Source organism: Giraffa tippelskirchi, chromosome 7, assembly GCF_054371585.1.
Source record: "Giraffa tippelskirchi isolate mGirTip1 chromosome 7, T2T-mGirTip1v1.2.pri, whole genome shotgun sequence".
Taxonomy (NCBI): domain Eukaryota; kingdom Metazoa; phylum Chordata; class Mammalia; order Artiodactyla; family Giraffidae; genus Giraffa; species Giraffa tippelskirchi.
Window position 1 is genome coordinate 60,110,920 of NC_137281.1, and position 21,257 is coordinate 60,132,176.

Consider the following 21,257-nt stretch of genomic DNA (forward strand, 5'->3'; position numbering starts at 1 on the left):
GTCAGGGGTTCTTCAGCAGTTAGTTGCAATTTTGGTATATTCATAAGAATAAGGTGAGTTCATGTCCTTCTACTCTGCCATCTTTATATTAATTTCTAGGTTTGGAATTCTGTACTCTCTACTAGTGTTTATCTATTGTACTAGAAACAGATTGTCCACCCACATCATGTATTTGAGGAAACCTGGATAAAGAGACCATTATAAGATGTGGGCAATATTTAGGAAAACCAATGGGATAGTGGAGCATCCCAGGGCCAGCAAGAATAGGGAGCTATTTCCAATCCAGGTCCAAAGGAAAAAAATAGCTGAATGGAGAGATCTCCTTGAAGGAGCAGTGGTCTCAGGAGGGAAACACAGTCAATGCATAGTCACCTGGCAGGGAGCACACTAGAGCTAAATATCTTGATTTCAATCTCCTGTTCCTCTTCAATCACCTGTTAGTGCCTCTCAGAGTTAAAACACAACTACAAAGCCAGAAGACAAGATAACCCATAAGGTTGGCCTCTGGGGAGCACCAGACATTATGCCTCTGCCTTCTTTTATGCCTGGTAAAAGAAGGCAGATGGAATGTAGCCCACCAGCCTCCTCTGTCCATGGAATTCTTCAGGTAAGAAAACTGGAGTGGGTAGCCATTCCCTTCTTCAAGGGATCTTCCCAACCCAGGGATCAAACCTGGGTCTTCTGCATTGTAGGAGGATTCTTTACCATCTGAATCACTAGGGAAGCTTTTTATGCCTGAAAGCTCTAATTAAAGATTTGTGTGCCAAAAAGAAGCTCTTAGTTAACTTCTGGAAATTTTGATAAACTTCTTTTGAAGGAGTTTTGAAATTTTATGAGGATAAGTTTATATGTAAGTCATTTTGTATTCATGTTACCAAGGAATCAATGAACACTTTAAATCTGAAAACTCCAAGTATCCTTCATTTCCAGAAAAGAGTTTTTCCTTTTATTTTATTTTTTTCTCTAACCACTTCAACTATTCTCTTTTTCTAGGACTTTTATTAGGTGGATGCTACCCTACAGACATATTTCCCTAGTGGCTCAAATGGTAAAGAATCTACCTGCAATGCATGAGAACCAGGTTCAATCCCTGGGTCAGGGAAGATGCCCTGGAGAAGGAAATGGCAACCCACTCCAGTATTCTTGCCTGGGAAATCCCATGGACAGAGGAGCCTGACAGTCCACAATCCATGGCATTGCAAAGAGTCGGACAAGACTGAGCAGCTAACAACCACACCGTATAAATGGATTGATTTTCTAGGCTTTTTAGGCTTTCTTTTCCTTTTCTCTTTGTTTTTGCTCTGTATTTTTGGACTTTTTAGATTTTTAATTACATTTAATTTTGGTCATCATATTTTTAGCTCCCAATTCTTGTTTTTATTTTTTATATAGCAATATGTTCTTCTTTTTTTAAAAAAATAGATATGACAGCTTGAATTTCTCTGAGGAAATTATTTAAAATATTTTAACTTTTTCAGCTCTGTTAAGTTACATTTGACAAATAAAAACTGCAAGTCATACATGTGATGGTTTAATAATTATATATATTGTTAAATGATTATCAAAATCAAGTTAACTTATCCATCATCTCACATATTTTCTCTTTTTTTTTGTTTTATTTTTGGTGCATTGAGAACACTTACTTTACTTTTCCTAAATTTTCTCTGTTCCCTTAAGGGCCACAAGTTTAGTTGATTATAAGAGACATGAACTTCAGTAGTTAAGAATCTGGGCACGTATTGTACCTCTACTAGTTTTTTGGTCTGAGGCAAATTATCTGGCCTATGTACCTTGGTTTCCTCATATGTAAAATCCACCTCAAAGAGTGGATGTGAGAGTTACATAAGTTAATATCAACAAAATCTTTAGAAAAATGCCTGACACAAAGTGCTCAATGTGTGAACTAGAACCTCTGTTCATCTTGGTCTGTTTTTTGCCTTGGTGTTTACCCATAAGTAGCTGATAATTCTTAACAGTGTAAAACTATTTGTAAATAGAAATCTATGTGTTTTCTGTATTATCTTTGGCCTTTCTCCTGAACAAAGCTGATTGTGAGCTCTGGGTAGATAGGTAGATCTTGTCCACTGGCAGAGTTTACCTGGAGGGGTGGGATTGAACAAGCCTACAGGCTATACCAAGTTCATCCTACAGACCCACATAAGGGGCCAAAGAGGACTTTACACAGAGGGACCAGCTGCCACTTATAAACAGATATTATCTTGATATAAACTCTCTTGCTAAATGTGTGTTATGGATGACAACTTGCTTAGCCACTCATCAGAATTTCTTCAGGTAAGTAGTGTTTATTTTGTCCTGTTCCTTTTAAAAGTTTCTGTACCTGCTGATTCTGGAAGGACATTTCCTCCTTATCTTCCCCAAAGAGATTTTCTACTTTCTCTAGAGCCTTCTCCTATGTCAGAAATTGGGATTTGTTTTTCAAAATGGTATACGTTTCATTTCAGTTTTGGTGAGGACTCAAAAACAATATGTACCAATTATTCCCATATTCCATAGAAAGGTGTGAGACCACCTGCTTATTTACTTGCTGCTTTCACAAATGTGTGTGTGTGCTTAGTCACTCAGTCACATCCGACTCTTTTTATTTCATCCAGTTAACAGTCTAATATCCTCAAGAGTCTCAGAATCTTTACCATCCCCTCAGAAGGAATGGAAAAGAGCAGGCACACACACTTCTTACATACCTGTTGCTGTCCGTGATATTTATCATTTCTCCTTCCATTTCACTGGTGAGATCACATCATATGTCTTCCTAGATTTAAGGGAGCCTGGGAAATGTGGCCCCTCTCTGTGCAGTCACTTCCCAGAAATAACTCTGTGAAATGAAAGGGAGAGCTAGAATTTTGGTAGAAAGCCAGCAATTCTACCATTCCGCCATAGGAGAACTTAGAGAAAGGTGGACAAAAACCATCTAGAAATATCCCTGAAATGAGAATATATATGAAAGGGAAACGAGAGGGTCTTGTGTATCTGTTGGGATAACTAACTGCTCTCCCATCCTCCTCTCCATTTCACCTAATCCCAAATATTACATTTTTTAAAACTGATCTTTAAAAATCTGAATTTTATTCTTCAACATGAATCATTTCCTAACTTCTCTGGCTTCAGTTTTAGTATCTACACAGTGAGAACAACATTATCAATCACCCAATGATATTGTGAAGATAAAAAATATGTAACAAGTATTAAAAAAAAAACTTTTAAAACTGGAGGGCTGTGTACCTGTATCTGGAGTTAGCAAAACAACTGTTGTCTCTTCACTCTTCACCATTATTTGCAAGTCTGCCTTGGTTACTATTTTGTGTGATGTAGATGAAATATTATTCATTTTCTTAGTTTCTTGACTATAGGGGAAAATTATAATTAGTAATGTGCACTAGTAAATTATGTTAAACACCAGACTCAACATTTCTGCTGAATACCTAATAGATACTTGTTAAAAGAAATAACTGATGTAGATTTGGTATCCTCTCTCCAGCCTCCCTTCTACTCTGCCTCATCTTTTTCCAATGTGAGGAACTGAGAGAAAATAATATAAAGGAGATTTGGGTCAGTTGTAGGGTACAACTTCATACCCAGCAGTGTAATACTATGGACTTGAGTCATGGCATGTAAAATTCCAGACAAGACATGGAAAAAAAACAATGTTTTCATGCAGTGCAGCCTGGATGTGGCAGATCTTCCACAAGGACCCTCAAATATAACTGCAGGCCAACTCTGAAGCTGCCAAATGAAGCCTCCTTCATAAAGCAGTAGTAAGTCATGTATTATTGAAAGTTTTGCAGAGAGACCCAGAAGAGAGTCTACATCACTTAACATATATCAGACAACTTTATAGCCTACCTGTAGACATTGTAACCACAATCACTTCCCTCTTCTTGCTATCAACCTTGCAGTCATTAAACTTACCCTGATCCCACCTCCATCCCTGTGTTCTCTGCTATCTTCTTTTTCATTTCTTTATCTTTCTCCTACATAGCAATTCAGCTCTATCCCAGCTCTTCCACTCCTGTGTCCATATCTATAACCTGCTCAGGAGAAGGTCCTCCACGACACAGTTCACCTTACTAGGGAGGCAGCTGGGGGTGGTAAATTACACATTTGCATGAGTTTTCCTTTCTTTTACTCCACTGTGTTGTCACAATGGGTGGCACTGAGACTCTAACAGTGATTAGGAATCTGATCATATCTGGAAATTGCTTTCCCACTGCTGAGTTTTGAAGATAGCTTTCAGTCATTACTTAGTTTCCCTTTATGTTTTTAACATTCATCTTCATTTGTGCTTGTAAGAAACCACTCTAGAAAGATAGGCTTTATCATTTATATTCAGCAGAAGAGGACTCAGAACTGTGAGATGTGACTTCTATAACATCTCACAGAGAATCCACAACCCCTCATGTTTAAAGAAAAGTGTTTTTCTTCTGCAACGGAAAACTCAAAGGCCCTTCAAGAGAATTCTAAGTGAGGAAAAAGGGAAGCTTTTGTTTTCTTCAGTTATATATTCAGGAGTGAAATTGCTAGATCATATAGTAGTTCTATTTTTAGTTCTTTGACAAACCTCCATACTGTTTTCAATTGTGGCTGCACCAATTTACATTCCCACTGTAGTACATGAGAGCTCATTTTTCTCCACATCCTTGCCAACATTTGTTATTTGTAGCCTTTGATGATAGCCTTTCTGATAGGAATGAGGTGATATCTCTCTCTGGCTTTTATTTGCATTTCTCTGATGATTACCAATGTTGAACATCTTTAATGTGCATGTTGGCCATCTGTAAGTCTTCTTAGGGAGGGAAAAGTCTATTCAGGTCATTTGCCACTTTTTTTGTGTGTCCATTTTTAAATTGATTTTTAATATTAATTTGTATGAGTCATTTATACATATGGCATACTAGCCCCTTATTAGTTATATCATTTGCGCATATTCTCTTCCATAAAGTAGTCTGTCTTTTCATTTTGTCAATGGTTTCCTTTGCTGTGCAAAAGCTTTTAAGTTTAGTCTCCATTTGTTTATTTTTGCTTTGGTTCCTTTTGCTTCTGGAGATGTATAAAAAAAAAAGCACTACAATTTATGTCAGAGTGTTCTGCCTATATTCTCTTCTAGTATTTTTATGGTTTCAGGTTTTACATTAATACTTTTGGAAATTTTTAGTTTAGTTTTGCATATTGTTGCTGTTATTTGGTGCTCAATCACATCCAACTCTTTACAACTTCATGGACAGCAACATACCAGACTTCCCTATCCTTCACTATCTCCCAGAATTTGCTCAAATTCATGTCCATTGAGTCAGTGATGCCAGCCAACCATCTCATCCTTTGTCACTCCCTTCTCCTCCTGCCTTCAATCTTTCACAGCATCAGAGTCTTTTCCAATGAGTCAGCTCTTAGCATCAGGTGGCCAAAGTATTGGAGCTTCAGCTTCAAGATTAGTCCTTTTGATGAATATTCAGGGTTGATTTCCTTTAGGATTCACTGATTTGATCTTCTTGCTGTCCAAGGGATGCTCAAGAATCTTCTTCAGCACCATAGTTCAAAAGCATAAATTCTTTGGTGCTCAGCCTTCTTTACGGTCTAACTCTCACATCCATACATGACTACAGGAAAAAAACCAGCTTTGACTATATGGACCTTTGTAGCCAAAGTGATGTCTCTGCTTTTTAATATTCTGTCCAGGTTTGTCATAGATTTTCTTCCAAGGAGCAGGCATCCTTTAATTTCATGACTGCAGTCACCATCCACAGTGATTCTGGAGCTCAAGAAAATAAATTCTGTCACTGTTTCCATTTTTCCCCCATTTATTTGCCATTGAGTGATGGGACCAGATTCCAAGATCTTTGTTTTTTGAATGTTGAGCTTTAAGCCAGCCTTTTCACTCTCTTCTTTCACCTTCATCAAGAGGCTCTTTTGTTCCTCTTCACTTTCTGCCATTGGGATGGTATCATCTCCATATATGAGGTTATTGATATTTCTCCAAGCTATGTTGATTTTGTCTAGTCAAAGCTATGTTTCTTTTTCAGTAGACATGTATGGATGTGAGAGTTGGACCATAAAGAAAACTGAATGCCAGAGAATTGATGCTTTTGAACTGTAGTGTTGGAGAAGACTCTTGAGGGTCTCTTGGACTGCAAGGAGATCAAGCCAGTCAGTGTTAAGGAAATCAGTCCTGAATACTCATCGGAAGGACTGATGCTGAAGCTGAAACTCCAATACTTTGGCCACCTGATGTGAAGAACTGACTTATTGGAAAAGACCCTGATGCTATGTAAGATTGAAGGCAGGAGGAGAGAGGGATGACAGAGGATGAGGTGGTTGGATGACATCACTGGCTCAATGAACATGAGTTTGAGCAGGATCCGGGAGTTGCTGATGGACAGAGAAGCCTGGCGTGCTGCAGTCCATGGTATCTCAAAGAGTTGGACACGACTGAGCAACTGAACTGAACTGATCTCGATTCTTGCTTGTGATTCATCCAGTCCAGCATTTAGCATGATGTATCCATGCTAAATAAGCAGAGTGACAATATGCAGCCTTGACATATGCCTTTTCCAATTTTGAACCAGTCCGTTGTTCCATGTCCTGTTCTAACTGTTGTTTCTTGACTTGCATACAGATTTCTCAGGAGGCAGGTAAGGTAGTCTGGTATTTTCATCTCTTCTAAAAATTTTCCAGTTTTATGTGAGCCACACAGTCAAAGATTTTAGCATAGTCACTGAAACAAATATTTTTCTGGAATTCCCTTTCTTTTTCTATGATCCAATGGATGCTCGCAAATTGATCTCTTGTTCCTGTGCATTTTCTAAATCCAGCTTTCACACCTAGAAGTTCTTAGTTCAATACTGTTGAAGCCTAGCTTGAAGGGTTATATGTGGTGTGAGAAAATGCTCTAATTTCATTTTTTTAACATGTAGCTGTCCAGTTTTCCCAGCATCACTTATTAAAGAGAATGTCTTCTCCATTGTATACCCCTGCCTTTCTTTGTCATAGATTAATTGGTTGTAGGAGTGTGGGAGGTTTTTTTTTCTGGGCCCTCTATTCTGTTCCATTGACATATGTGTCTATTTTTTTGTGCCAGTACCATGCTGTTTTGATTAATGCAGCTTCAAAGTATAGTCTGAAGTCAAGGATCACTATGTGTTCTTTCTTCTCAAAATTGCATTAGAAATTAAGTGGTCTTTTGGTTCTATATATATTTTAGGATTATTTGTTCCAGCTTGGTAAAAGATGTCATGTGTATTTTGATAGGAATTTCATTAAATCTGTAGTTTGCTTTGAGTAGAATAAATATTTAAACAATATTAATTCTTCTAATCTATGAACACAGGATATCTTTACATTTCTCTGTATGACCTTCAATTGCCTTCATCAACATAATTAAAAGAGATATATGCACCCCCCTCTGTTTATAGCAACATTATTTAAAATAGCCAGGATATGGAACATGAACAGATGAATGAATGAAGGTAGATATTATTTGGCCATAAAAAGAACAAAATTCTGCCATTTGCGACAACATAGATGAACCTGGAGGGCATTATGCTAGTAAAATAAGTCTGACAGAGAAACAAATACTCTGTTATCACCTATATGTGGAATCTAAAAGATAAAACAAATAAATGATTGTAACACAACAGAAACAGGCACAGAGATATAGAGAACAAACTAGTGTTCTCAGTGGGGAGAGGGAAGTGGGGACGAGTAAGACAGGGATAGGCGATAAAGAGATGCCAATTATTAAAAGTAAAATAAATAGGCAACAAGGATATATTGCATAACACAGGGAATATAACCAATATTTTGCAATACAATCTATAAAACATTTCATCACTATATTGTACATCTGAAACTAATATAATACTGCAGATCAACTATACTTCATAAAAAAAAAAAGTAGAGATGTTTTCATCACCAAACTGATCATCTTCTCCTTGCTGGAAGCATTTGGAACTTGGTGAAACTTGTGCCACCCTGCTCTGAAGCAAGACTGCTTCAGTAAAACCTCCTGTAAATGCCCAGCCTCATGTTGAAGAAAATAACAGAACTCTCTTGTGAATCTTCCCTTCCCCACCCACAATCAAAAACACAACTCTAAGAAAAATAAACTTTCTGCTCTGAGTCTAGAATTTGGAGCCAGCTATGGTGGTGGGACGAGGAAGCCAGCCCACTGAATATCCAGCCAGCACATTGGTTCACCTCACAATATCTGCAGTGCTTCTCGTTCTGTTGATAGGAGATAAATAGTGCTATCCATCCAGGATATTGTTCAGGTTCAGTCATGGGTTTGTCTGACAGTGTTGGGGATGAGCAAAGTAGCTCCTCATCAGTGATGATCAGTGTTCCATTGTTCTGTTATTTATTGGTGATAAGGCAGGAGATAGAAAGGTTCTAGGTTAGGCATTTACAGGTAGCTGCCTGTTTACATTTCATGGGGCAAGAAAAAGGCTGGCTTCAGGACAGACACTTATAACTATCCTCCTGTTAGCATAGACTGAGGCAGGAGATAGGTGGGCTCCAGGTTAATCACTTTACAGCCTCCTCTTTATTCTCCCAAATGGAACAATAGGAACAGGGTAAATAACCAGGCTTTCTTTCTTGGGGACACCTTAAAATAACAGTCATAACAGAAACAAAGAGGAGCTAAACCCTGTTTGAGTAAACCATTAAGGGGACACACATCTCCCTTCCTTGGGAGGGAGACACTACACACGCACAGAAACTCTCCTCAGGGTCAAATGGCAGGGGATGTCAGGCCATAATGAGTCTTGCTTCTCCAAGATACCTTTGCATTGAAATCTATATTGGCTGAGGGGTGCATGCACACCTAGGGGAGGATCCTGAGACAAATTAGCCTGAAGGAGCAAAACAAAATTGGCCAGAGGGAAGACAAAGACCTGGAAAACTGCCCCCTTATAAAGAATTTAAACTTCCCAAACCCACGACTCTTTTTACTGTCACTAAGTTCACCTGTGCATCTATCCTCATGTACTCTGTTTTTTCAATAAATTCTCTAATTTTCTCTTTAGTTTTCATCTCCTCATCAGAATTTATTCTTGTCAACGCAGGCAAAGACTGAGGACTTAGGCCCTAGTGGTTGGCCTCTGTGGTCTAGTGGTTAGAACTCCTGATCAGGGAACTAAGGCCTCGTTTTTCAGCTACTGTTCACTGTTGCATGCATCCAAAATTGGAGCTCTCCTCACTCCTTTTCTCTTCCTCTTAACTAGTACATCCCATCACAACATCAGAGTCTCAGTGAGGGAGATCATTCCTGCCAGACACTCTCTTTCTCATCACCACAACCAGGGTACAGTTTCCAATTTGGAGGGGCCAGAAACACAGGTCCACCAGGCTGCCCTGTGGGAGAGGGAGGAGGGCAAGGCTTTAGGCCTGACCCATGTGAGAGGCTTCATTATAGCCTTCCCAATCTTCAAGGACTCTCCTTCTACTTTTTAGTGCAATTTCTGTACAATTCAAGAGAGCCGTTTAATGGGTCATGTCAAGTAGTCAGTTAATAGAATTTCAGTCTAACTTCCAGTAATTAGGTTTCCCATCTTCCTAGACCATGTTTCTCAATATTAGCACTAGTATCCAGCACTATTTTAGGCTGGATAATTCATTTTTTAACCAAAGACTGCACATATTTAATATTTATCTTTTTCTAAAAAGACTTTTTAAAGGGCATTTTTAAGTTCACAGAAAAATTGAGAGGAAGATAAAGAATTCCCTGTATAGCCCCTGCTCTCACAGATGTGTAGCCTTCCCATTATCAATATCCTCCATCACTGTAGCACATTTGTTACAATTGATAAACCTACATTGACACATCATTATCACCCAAAGCCCATAGCTTATGTTAGGGTTCACTCCTGGTGTTCTACATTCAATGGATTTGGACAAATATATAGTCACATTTATCCATCATCTTAATATCATGTCGGGCATTTTCACTGCCCTAAAAATCCTATGTGCTCTACCTATTCATCCCTTTCCTCCTATCCCCACCACCTAGCAACTACTTGTCTTAACTGTCTCCAGAGTTCGGATTTTCTAGAATGTCATATATTTAGAATAATGTAGCATGTAGCCTTTTCAGATTGGCATCTTTCACTAATATGCATTTAAGTTTTCTCTATCTTTTCTTGACTTGATAACTCATTTCTTTTTAGTGCTTCATTATATTCTGTATTCTGGATGTACTGTTATGTATTTATCCATTCACCTATCAAAGGAAATCTTGATTATATACAGTTTGGGGCAATTATGAATAAAACTACAATAAAAATCTGTGAGGAGACCTTTGTGCAGACACAAGTATTCAATTTCTTTGAAGTAAGTACCAGGGAGTGCCACTGCTATCATATGTTAAAAGTATGTTTAGTTTTATAAGAAATTACCAAATAATCTTCCAAAGTGAAAGTGAAAGTCGCTCAGTCATGTCCAACTTTTGGCGACCCCGTGGGCTATATAGTCCATGAAAATTTCCAGGCCAGAATAGTGGAATGGGTAGCATTTCCCTTCTCCAGGGGATCTTCCCGACCCAGAAATTGAACCTGGGTCTCCTGCATTGCAAGCAGATTCTTTACCAACTGAGCTATCAGGGAAGCCCAAGTTTTATAAGAAATTACCAAATCATTTTCCAAAGTGTCTGTTATATTTTGTACATATACCAGCAATGACTGAGTTCTGCAGTTCCACATACTTTCCAGTATTTGATGTTATTAATGTTCTAGATTTTGGCCAACTAATAGGTATGTGTGTATGTGTGTTAGTCGCTCAGTCATGTCCAGTCTTTGCCATCCCATGGACTATAGCCTGCCAGGTTCCTCAGTCCATGAGATTTCCCAGGCAAGAATACTGAAGTGGGTTACCGTTCTCTTCTTCAGGGGATCTTCCCAATCCAGGGATCAAACCCAGGTCTCCTGCATTGTAAGCAGATTCTTTACCAACTGAGCCACCAGGGAAGCCCCTAATAAGTGTGTAGTAGTATTACTCTATCATCTTGATGAGTTTCGATATAAGCTTACATTCATAATACCATTACCACAATCAAGATACTAAACTTATCTATTCACTCCAAAACTTTCCTTGGCTTCTCTTGTAGTTTTCTTAGTGTGATAAGTACACTTAACATGATATTTCTCCTATTAACATATTTTTAATTTATCTATTTTTAATTAAAGGATAATTGCTTTACAATATTGTGTTGGTGTCTGCCATACACCAACATGAATCAGCCATAGGTATACATATGTCCCTCCCTCTTGAACCTCCCTCACACCTCCTACTCCATCCCTCTAGGTAGTCACAGAGCCCCAGTTTGGTTTCCCTGAGTCACACAGGAAATTCTCACTGGCTCTCTATTTTACATATGGTAAAGGACTGTAGAAGATTGTGAAAGTCGCTTAGTTGTGTCCGACTCTTTGTGACCTCATGAACTATACAGTCCAAGGAATTCTCCAGGCCAGAATACTGGAGTGGGTAGCCTTTCCCTTCTCCAGGAGATCTTCCCAACTCAGGGATCAAACCCAGGTCTCCTGCATTGCAGGCGGATTCTTTACCAGCTGAGACACAAGGGAAGCCCCAGGATACTGGAGTGGGTAGTCTACCCCTTCTCCAGTGGACCTATCCAACCCAGGTATCAAACCAGGGTCTCCTGCATTGCAGGAAGATTCTTTACCAACTGAGCTATCAGGGAAGCCTCTTACATGTGTTAGTGTATATGTTTCCTTGCTACTTTCTCCATTCGTCCCACCCTCACCTTCCTCTGCCCCTCCATGTCCATAAGTCTGTTACTACATCTGTGTCTCCATTGCTGCCTTCCAAATATGTTCATCAGTTCCATCTTTCTAGATCCCATATATATGTGTTAACAAATGATATTTGTTTTTCTCTTTCTGACTTACTCTCTCTGCTTAATAGGCTCTAGGTTCCACCTCATTAGTACTGGTTCAAGTGCTGAGTATTTTATGGCTGAGTATAATTCTACTGTGTAGAATTCTTTATCCATTCCCCTGTCAATGGGCATCTAGGATGCTTCCATGTCCTAACTATTATAAATAGTTATGCAATGAACATTGGGGTACATGTGTCTTTTTAAATTATGGTTTTCTCAGGCTATATGCCTAATGGTGGGATTGTTGGGTCATATGTTGGGTAGCTTTATTCCTAGTTTTTAAGGAATCTCCATATGGTCTTCCATAGTGGCTTCATCAATTTGCATTCCCACCAACAGTGCAAGAGGGTTCCTTTTTCTCCACATCCTCTCCAGCATATTTATTCTTTGTAGATTTTTTTATCATGGCCATTCTGACCAGTGTGAGGTGATATCTGATTGTAGTTTTGATTTGCATTTCTCTAATAATGAGTGATGTTGATCACCTTTTCATATGTTTGTTATCCATCTGTATATCTTCTTTGGAGAAATGTCTGCTTATGTCTTTTGCTCATTTTTTGATTGACTTGTCTGCTTTTCTGGTATTAAGTTGTGTGAGATACGTGTATATTTTGAAAATTAATCCTTTGTCAGTTGTTTCATTTGCTATTATTTTCTCCCATTCTGAGGGTTTGTTTTTTCACCTTGTTTATAGATTCCTTTGCTGTCCAAAAGTCTTTAAATTAAATTAGGTCCCACTTGTTTATTTTCTTTTTTATTTCCATTACTCTAAGAGGTGGGTCATAGAGGATCTTGTTGTGATTTATGTCATACAGTGTTCTGCCTGTGCTTTCCTTTAAGAGTTTTATAATTTCTTGTCTTACGTTTAGGTCTTTAATCCAGTTGAAATTTATCTTTGTATATGGAGTTAGGAAATGTTCTAATTTCATTCTTTTGCATGTAACTGTCCAGTTCTCCCAACACCACTTTTTGAAGAGATTATCTTTGCCCCATTGTATATTCTTGCCTCCTTTGTTGATGATAAGGTGCCCATAGGTGCATGGGTTTATCATTGAGCTTTTCATCCTGTTCCATTGGTCTACATTTCTGTTTTTGTTACAGTACCATACTGTCTTGATGACTGTACCTTTGTAGTTAGTCTGAAGTCAGGCAGTTTGATTTCTTCACCTCCATTCTTTCTCAAGACTGCTTTGGCTATTTGGGGTCTTTTGTGTTTCCATACAAATTGTGAAATTTTTTTGTTCTAGTTGTGTGAAAAATGTCGTTGGTCATTTGATAGGGATCACTTTGAATCTTTAGATTGCATTTGGTGGGATAGTCATTTTCACAATATTGATTCTTCCAGCCCAGGTACATGGAATATCTCTCCATCTGTTTATATCACCTTTGATTTCTTTCATCAGTGTCTCATAGTTTTGTGTATACAGCTCATTTTTCTCCTTAGGTAGGTTTATTCCTAGGCATTTTATTCTTTCTGTTTTAATGGTAAATGGGGCTGATTCCTTAATTTCTGTTTCTGATTTTTATTGTTAGTGTATAGGGCTGCAAGTGATTTCTGTGTATTGATTTTGCATCTTGCAAAACTTTACTAAATTCACTGATTGTCTCTATTAATTTTCTGGCAGTGTCTTTAGGGTTTTTTTAGGTACAGTATCATGTCATCTTCAAACAGTGAGAGTTTCCTTCTTTTCCAATACGAAAATCTTTTTTTTTTTTTTTTTTTTTATTTTTATTTTTTTATTTTTTATTTTTTTTTCAGAAAAAGGTAGCAGGATAGTTTATTTATTAAAACATCGTTTACTCAATAAGAATATATAGAGATATTCATGTATATCCACAGAGAACTTCTATATTAATACAATAGAAATCTATAATAATGTTTAGCTCTAGGATATGGGTCAGTAGAATCAAACAAATGGGGAGAGGGACATTTAAATTTTAGCCTGGGTCCTTCCATGTGAAATTTTAATTTGGTCTGTGCTAATTTTATGAAAAATGACAGTTGTTTTTGAAAGTGTAAAAAATAAATATTTAAAATATGATTTTGTTATTTTACTAAGCATCCCAAGCATCTTCACTTCTAATGATTTTTAAAAATCTTTTTTTTTTTTTTTTTTGCTCTTTTTTTTTTTTTTTTATAAATTTATTTATTTTACTTGGGGGCTAATTACTTTACAATATTGTAATAGTTTTTGCCATACATTGACAAGAATCAGCCATGGGTTTACATGTGTTCCCCTTCCCGAACCCCCCACCCACCTCCCTCCCCCTCCCATCCCTCTGGATCATCCCACTGCCCCGGCCCCGAGCCCTTGTCACATGCATCGAACATGGAATGGTGCTCTGTTTCACATATGACAATACACATGTCTCAATGCCATTCTCCCAGAACGTCCCACCCTCACCTTCTCCCTCAGAGTCCATAAAATTGTTCCATGCATCTGTGTCTCTCATTCTGAATAAAATACTTAGGAATATATCTACCTAAAGAAACAAAAGACTTATATATAGAAAACTATAAAACACTGATGAAAGAAATCAAAGAGGACACAAACAGATGGAGAAATATACCGTGTTCATGGATTGGAAGAATTAATATAGTGAAAATGAGTATTCTACCCAAAGCAATCTACAGATTCAATGCAATCCCTATCAAGCTACCAATGGTATTTTTCACAGAACTAGAACAAATCATCTCACAATTTGTATGGAAATATAAGAAACCTCGAATAGCCAAAGCAATCTTGAGGAAGAAGAATGGAACTGGAGGAATCAACCTGCCTGACTTCAGACTCTACTACAAAGCCACAGTCATCAAGACAGTATGGTACTGGCACAAAGATAGAAATATAGATCAATGGAACAAAATAGAAAGCCCAGAGATAAACCCACGCACATATGGACACCTTATCTTCGACAAAGGAGGCAAGAATATACAATGGAGAAAAGACAACCTCTTTAACAAGTGGTGCTGGGAAAACTGGTCAACCACTTGTAAAAGAATGAAACTAGAACACTTCCTAACACCGTACACAAAAATAAACTCAAAATGGATTAAAGATCTAAACATAAGACCAGAAACAATAAAACTCCTAGAGGAAAACATAGGCAAAACACTCTCCGACATAAATCACAGCAGGATCCTCCATGACCCACCTCCCAGAATATTGGAAATAAAAGCAAAAATAAACAAATGGGACCTAATTAAAATTAAAAGCTTTTGCACAACAAAGGAAACTATAAACAAGGTGAAAAGACAGCCTTCAGAATGGGAGAAAATAATAGCAAATGAAGCAACAGACAAACAATTAATCTCAAAAATATACAAGCAACTTCTGCAGCTGAATTCCCGAAAAATAAATGACCCAATCAAAAAATGGGCCAAAGAACTAAACAGACATTTCTCCAAAGAAGACATACAGATGGCTAACAAACACATGAAAAGATGCTCAACATCACTCATTATTAGAGAAATGCAAATCAAAACCACAATGAGGTATCATTTCACACCAGTCAGAATGGCTGCTATCCAAAAGTCTACAAGCAATAAATGCTGGAGAGGGTGTGGAGAAAAGGGAACCCTCTTACACTGTTGGTGGGAATGCAAACTAGTACAGCCACTATGGAGAACAGTGTGGAGATTCCTTAAAAAACTGGGAATAGAACTGCCATATGACCCAGCAATCCCACTGCTGGGCATATACACCGAGGAAACCAGAATTGAAAGAGACGCGTGTACCCCAATGTTCATCGCAGCACTGTTTACAATAGCCAGGACATGGAAGCAACCTAGATGTCCATCAGCAGATGAATGGATAAGGAAGCTGTGGTACATATACACAATGGAATATTACTCAGCCATTAAAAAAAATACATTTGAACCGGTTCTACTGAGATGGATGAAACTGGAGCCCATTATACAGAGTGAAGTAAGCCAGAAAGAAAAACAACAATACAGTATACTAATGCATATATATGGAATCTGAAAGATGGTAACGATAACCCTATATGCGGGACAGAATGAGAGACACAGATGCATGGAACAATTTTATGGACTCCAATACGAAAATCTTTTACTTCTCTGATTGCTGTGGCTATGACTTCCAAAATTATGCTGAATAATAGTGATGAGAGTGGCACACTTATCTTATTTATGATCTTAGAGGGAATGGCTTCAGTTTTTCAGGATTAATACTGATGTTTGCTGTGGGTTTATAATATATGGCTTTTACTATGTTGAGGTAGGCTCCTTCTATGCCCTTTTTTAAAAGAATTTTTATTATAAACTGGTGCTCAATTTTGTTGAAAGTTTTTTCTGCATCTATTGAGATTATCATATGGTTTTAATCTTTCAGTTTGTTGATATGGTGTATCACACTGATTAATTTGTGTATATTGAAGAATCCTTGCATCCTTCAGTAAACCCAATTTGATTATGGTGTATGATCTTTTTAATGTGTTGTTGAATTCTGTTTGCTAGAATTTTGTTAAGGATTTTTGCATCTATGTTCATCAGTGATATTTGCCTGTAATTTTATTTTTTGTGATGTATTTATCTGGTTTTGGTATCAGGGTGATGTCTGCCTCATACATTAAGTTTGGAAGTATTCCTTCCTCTGCAATTTTTCAAAACAGTTTAAGAAAGATAGGCATTAATTCTCTCTAAATGTTTGATAGAATTCCCCTGTGATGCCATATGGCCCTGGGCTTTTGTGTTTTTGGAGATTTTTGATCACAATTTCTATTTCAGTGCTTATAATTGACTTGTTCATAGTTTCTATTTCTTCCTGGTTCAGTCTTGGGAACTTGAACTTTTCTAAGAATCTGTCCACTTCTCCCATGTTGTCCATTTTATTAGCATACAGTTGCCCATAATAGTCTCTTTTCATCCTTTGTATTTCTGCACTGTCTGTTTTAACCTCTCCTTTTTCATTTCTAATTTTGTTGATTTGATTCTTCTTCCTCTTTTTCTTGATGAGTCTGGCTAATGGCTTGTCAGTTTTGTTTATCTTCTCAAAAAAACAGTTTTTAGTTGTATTAATCTTTAATATTGTTTTCTTCACTTCTTTTTCATTCATTTCTGCTCTAATCTTTTTGATTTCTTTCCTTCTGCTAACTTTGGGGTCTTTTGTTCTTCTTTTTCGAGTTGCTTTATGTAAAGTTAGGTTGTCTATTCAATGTTTTTTTTTTTTTTAATTTCTTGAGGCAGAATTGTATTGCTATAAATTTCCTTCTGAGAACTGCTTTTGCTGCATCCCATAGGTTTTGTGTCACAGTGTTTTCATTGTCTCTAGGAATTTTTTATTTCTTTTTTTTATTTTTTTTGTGACCTGTTTGTTATTTAGAAATGTATTGTTTAATCACCATAATCGCCATGTGCTTTTGTTTCTTACAGTTTTCTTTTCTGTCATTGATATCAAGTCTCACAGCATTTTGGTCAGAAAGATGCTTGATATGATTTCAATTTTCTTAATTTACTAAGGCTTTATTTATGACCCAAGATGTGGTCTATCCTGGAGAATGTTCCATGTGCACTTGAGAAGAAAGTGAATTCTGCATTTGGATGGAATGTCCTGAAGATATCAAGTAGGTCCATCTGATCTAATGTGTCATTTAAGGCTAGTGTTTCCTTATTAATTTTTCGTTTTGATGATCTGTCCTTTGGTGTAAGTGGAGTGTTAAAATCCCCTACTATTATAGTGTTACTGTCAGTTTCTCCTTTTACGTGTTAGTGTTTGTCTTATGTACTGAGGTGCACCTATGTTGGATGCACAAATATCTACAATTGTTACATCTACTTCTTGGATTGATCCATTGATTGCTATGTAGTGTCCTTCCTTATTTCTTGCAATATTCTTTATTTGATGGTCTGCTTTGTCTGATATGAGACTTGCTACTCCAGCTTTCCCTTGATTTCCACTTGCATATATTTTTCCATCCTCTCACTTTCAGTCTGTATGTGTCTCTAGGTCTGAAGTAGACCACTTGTACACAGCATATATACATGGCTTGTTTGTATATCAATTTGATCGGTTTGTGTCTTTTGGTTGGACCATTTAATCCATTTACATTTAAAGTAATTATTGATACGTATGTTCCCGGTCCATGTGAAGCATGGCAGGGTTGTATTTTTCAGGGTTATTATGGAAACTGACCATCCTATCCTTCTGATTAATACTTGTGAAAATCCTATCACCTTCTGTCATGTACAGGACATAGTTTTCTGCCTCCTGAAGCATAGATAACTGCAAACAAATTGTCATATCTTGCAATGACAGTGTTAAAAAGGCCTTGGTAAGCCTCTAGATGTTCTTCTTGTACAGCAAGGACAGGCACTGCTCCACCAGCCTCATGTTGTTGTTTCATGTGAAGGTCTTGCCACAGCAAGGCTTGTTGGTGGAGTACCCTTTTGCTAACTTGTGGTATGTATTAAGCTAAGAGACTTAATGAATCTATCCATGTTTTGATATGTGTATTTCAGCAGCTGCTGTAAGTATTTTCCCCAGAAGGATCAGAGAAATCAGAACATATTTTTTTGTAAGACTCCAGTATGATGTGACTGACAGCCATAGTGGGGGTGGTGATGGCCTGCTCATAGAAGTAAAGCACCTGCTTGAAGTTCTTCAGTCTGGTGTGGACCATCCTGCTGTAGTAATAGCAGCACAGGAAGTGCTTCACAACATAGGCCCTTTTCTCCTTGCAAATGTCCATCATGTCCATGTCCAGGTACAGCATGGCTGGCTTAAAGCATTTTGCCAGCAAACTGCTGGCAGAGGTAGGTGTGCACAGAGGTCACCTAGTTTGTGTTCATTTGTATCTTGTTGATGGCCTGCCTAGGATGCCAATTCCATGCAGGGGCTGTTTTCTTTTCCACAAGTGCACTTGTTAGCTGATGGCAAAGTCTAACAACTAGACACAACAATAGCAAAATATTGGAGATATAAATGACTATAGGGTGGAAAATATTCCCTGGAGAAGATGAAAACCAAATTGCCCTAACAGATGTCTATTGCATAGCAGATGTGCTCCCTGTTACAAGTGCTGGTAAAGAACTGAACCTGGGAGAAGAGCCTCTTGACGTTGGGAGTGCTGGCCATAGAAAACTTCACAAACCTTGGCTGGAGAGTTGGTTGACACTGTTGACAAACTGCTCCAGGACTGATGCCATGTTCCTAGCTGTCAACTGGTGGAAGTAGCACAGGCCCTCCTAACACATTTTAAAGTTCACAATACTATACTGTTAGCTGTAGGTACTATATTGTGCAGCAGATATCTAGAATTTATTCATGTTGAAAAACTGAAATTTTAAGCCTGTCAAACAATAACTCCCCATTTCCCTCACCCTCCAGCCCTTGGCCGCCACCATTCTATTCTTTGCTTCTCTGAGTTTGACTACTTTAGATGCCTTATGTAGGTAGAATCAGGCAGTATTTTCTTGTCTGTGACTGGCTTATTTCACTTAGCATAATATTCTTTAGGTTCAGCTATGTTGTCATAAATGGTTGGGTTTCACTTTTTAAGCCTAAATAATATTCCACTGAATGTCTGTACCACATATTTTTTATCCATTTATCTGTTGATAGGCATTTGAGTTGTTCCAATACCTTGCTTATTATGAACAATGTTGTAATACACATGTGGTGATATAAGATCCTGACTTCATGTCTTTTGACTGTTTACCCCAAAGTGGGAATGCTCGATCATATAATAGTTTTATTTTTAGTTCTTTGAAGAACCTCCATACTGTTTTCCATGATGGTTGCACCATTCTATATTACCACCAACAATGTATAGGCATTCTATTTTATCCGCATTCTTGCCAACACATATTTACATTTTGTTTTGTAAAATGTAGCCACACTAACAGTTGTGAGGTGATAGATCATTGTAGATTTGACTTGTGTTTCCCTGTTGATTAAAGATGTTGAACACCTTTTTGTATACTTGGTGGTCAGTTGTATGTCTTCTTTGGGCCTGATAATTCTTTATTGTGGGGACTGTCCTGTGCATTGCAGTGTATTTAACAGTATGCCTGGAGCCCACCCCCTCTATGCAATAGCACTCATACCCCCATAACAGTTATGACAACCAAAAATGCCTCTAGATATTGCCAAGTATCTCCTGGCAAACTAAGTATCTTCAAGTCCAGCTAAGGAACCACTGACATTGATGGCCAGCTCCTGATCTGTCAGGACCATATTCTTTTGCTTAATCACTATTATTACAGCAGCAGCAGTAACAAAGCCCCCACTGCTTTTATCATTAGCATCACCATCATTACCATTAGCAATAGCATTTTCATTAGTCATCGTCATTAACCACTAACATTTATTCATGATGATTTAGGATCTCATTAATGCACTTTACTGACCCCCGAGTGCCTGGCTTTTTCCAGGAAATGTTTATGGAATAACCTATATCTCACAACTCTGAGGTAAATATTAATAACTATTTTATTCCCATTTTGAAGATGAAAAATCTTATGGTCAAGGATTTTAATTTTTCTCAGTGAGGCAGAACACAATCGTGCATCTGTCTGATGCAAGCTTTTATTACATCAGAGCTTTTATTCACTACCTTAGCTTGCTGTGCAATTCTCTTTTGTCTCATTATTTGCATCTCCTCTAGCTCCTAGCAAACGTAAAGCACAAGTTTAGCTTTCAAATAAATCTTTGAAAATGACAAAAATCAAATCACTCAGCTTAATTCAAATTAATTTGCACCTCTTCTGTTGAGGCAATGAAAAATTGCTTTGCAATACAGGACTAAACCTAGAATTCTGGGTCCAACATTGACCAGCTGTGTGAGCTTAGAGAAGCCACTTGACCTTTCTAAGCCTCTGATACTTCATCTGTAAATGAATTAATATGTGTAATGTGTTAAGAGATAAAAGCCATACCTGGATACAGTTAGCACCCAATAAAAGCAGGATGTTTCTATTCTACTGATAGATACTTTGGAGGCCAAATTCTTTATTCTGCTTCTCCTATCTCATCAGTTCAGGATAGATTTAAATCTCTTTGTTCCTTGTGTAAGAGTGATTGGGAAGCTGCTGTGTATGCTTAGGAGACATGAGAACCAAAAGTGTCAGGTCAGACAAGAAGATAACTGGCTTCTCTCAACTTCTCTCCTGAGAAATGGCAGCCTCTCTTGGATAGAGCCCTCCCTGGGCATCAGGTATTCTGAAGTAGGGACTGGAGAATTGAGTACACTGTCAGGGCTCCAGTTTCATCATCTGCATGTTAGTTTAGATAATCTCAAGTTTCTTAGGTCAGCATGTAATCTAACAATTTATATGACCTATTATCGTAATTTATATCAAGATACTGGTATCATCTGTTTCATCTTTGAG

The 21,257-nt window shown here is 37.7% G+C and overlaps 1 long non-coding RNA gene and 1 pseudogene across 1 annotated transcript; both read right to left on the bottom strand.

Moving 5' to 3' along the window:
* Positions 1-1,374: 1,374 nt before the first annotated feature.
* Positions 1,375-4,095, bottom strand: LOC145515070 (uncharacterized). The gene is made up of 3 exons (XR_014060664.1): positions 3,928-4,095; positions 3,241-3,362; positions 1,375-2,833 (listed from the first exon to the last, which is right to left on the bottom strand). It is a non-coding gene; the product is annotated as an uncharacterized LOC145515070 (long non-coding RNA).
* A 13,890-nt stretch (positions 4,096-17,985) lies between these two features.
* On the bottom strand, positions 17,986-20,214 carry LOC145513749 (COP9 signalosome complex subunit 3-like; annotated as a pseudogene).
* Between the last annotated feature and the right edge of the window lie 1,043 nt (positions 20,215-21,257).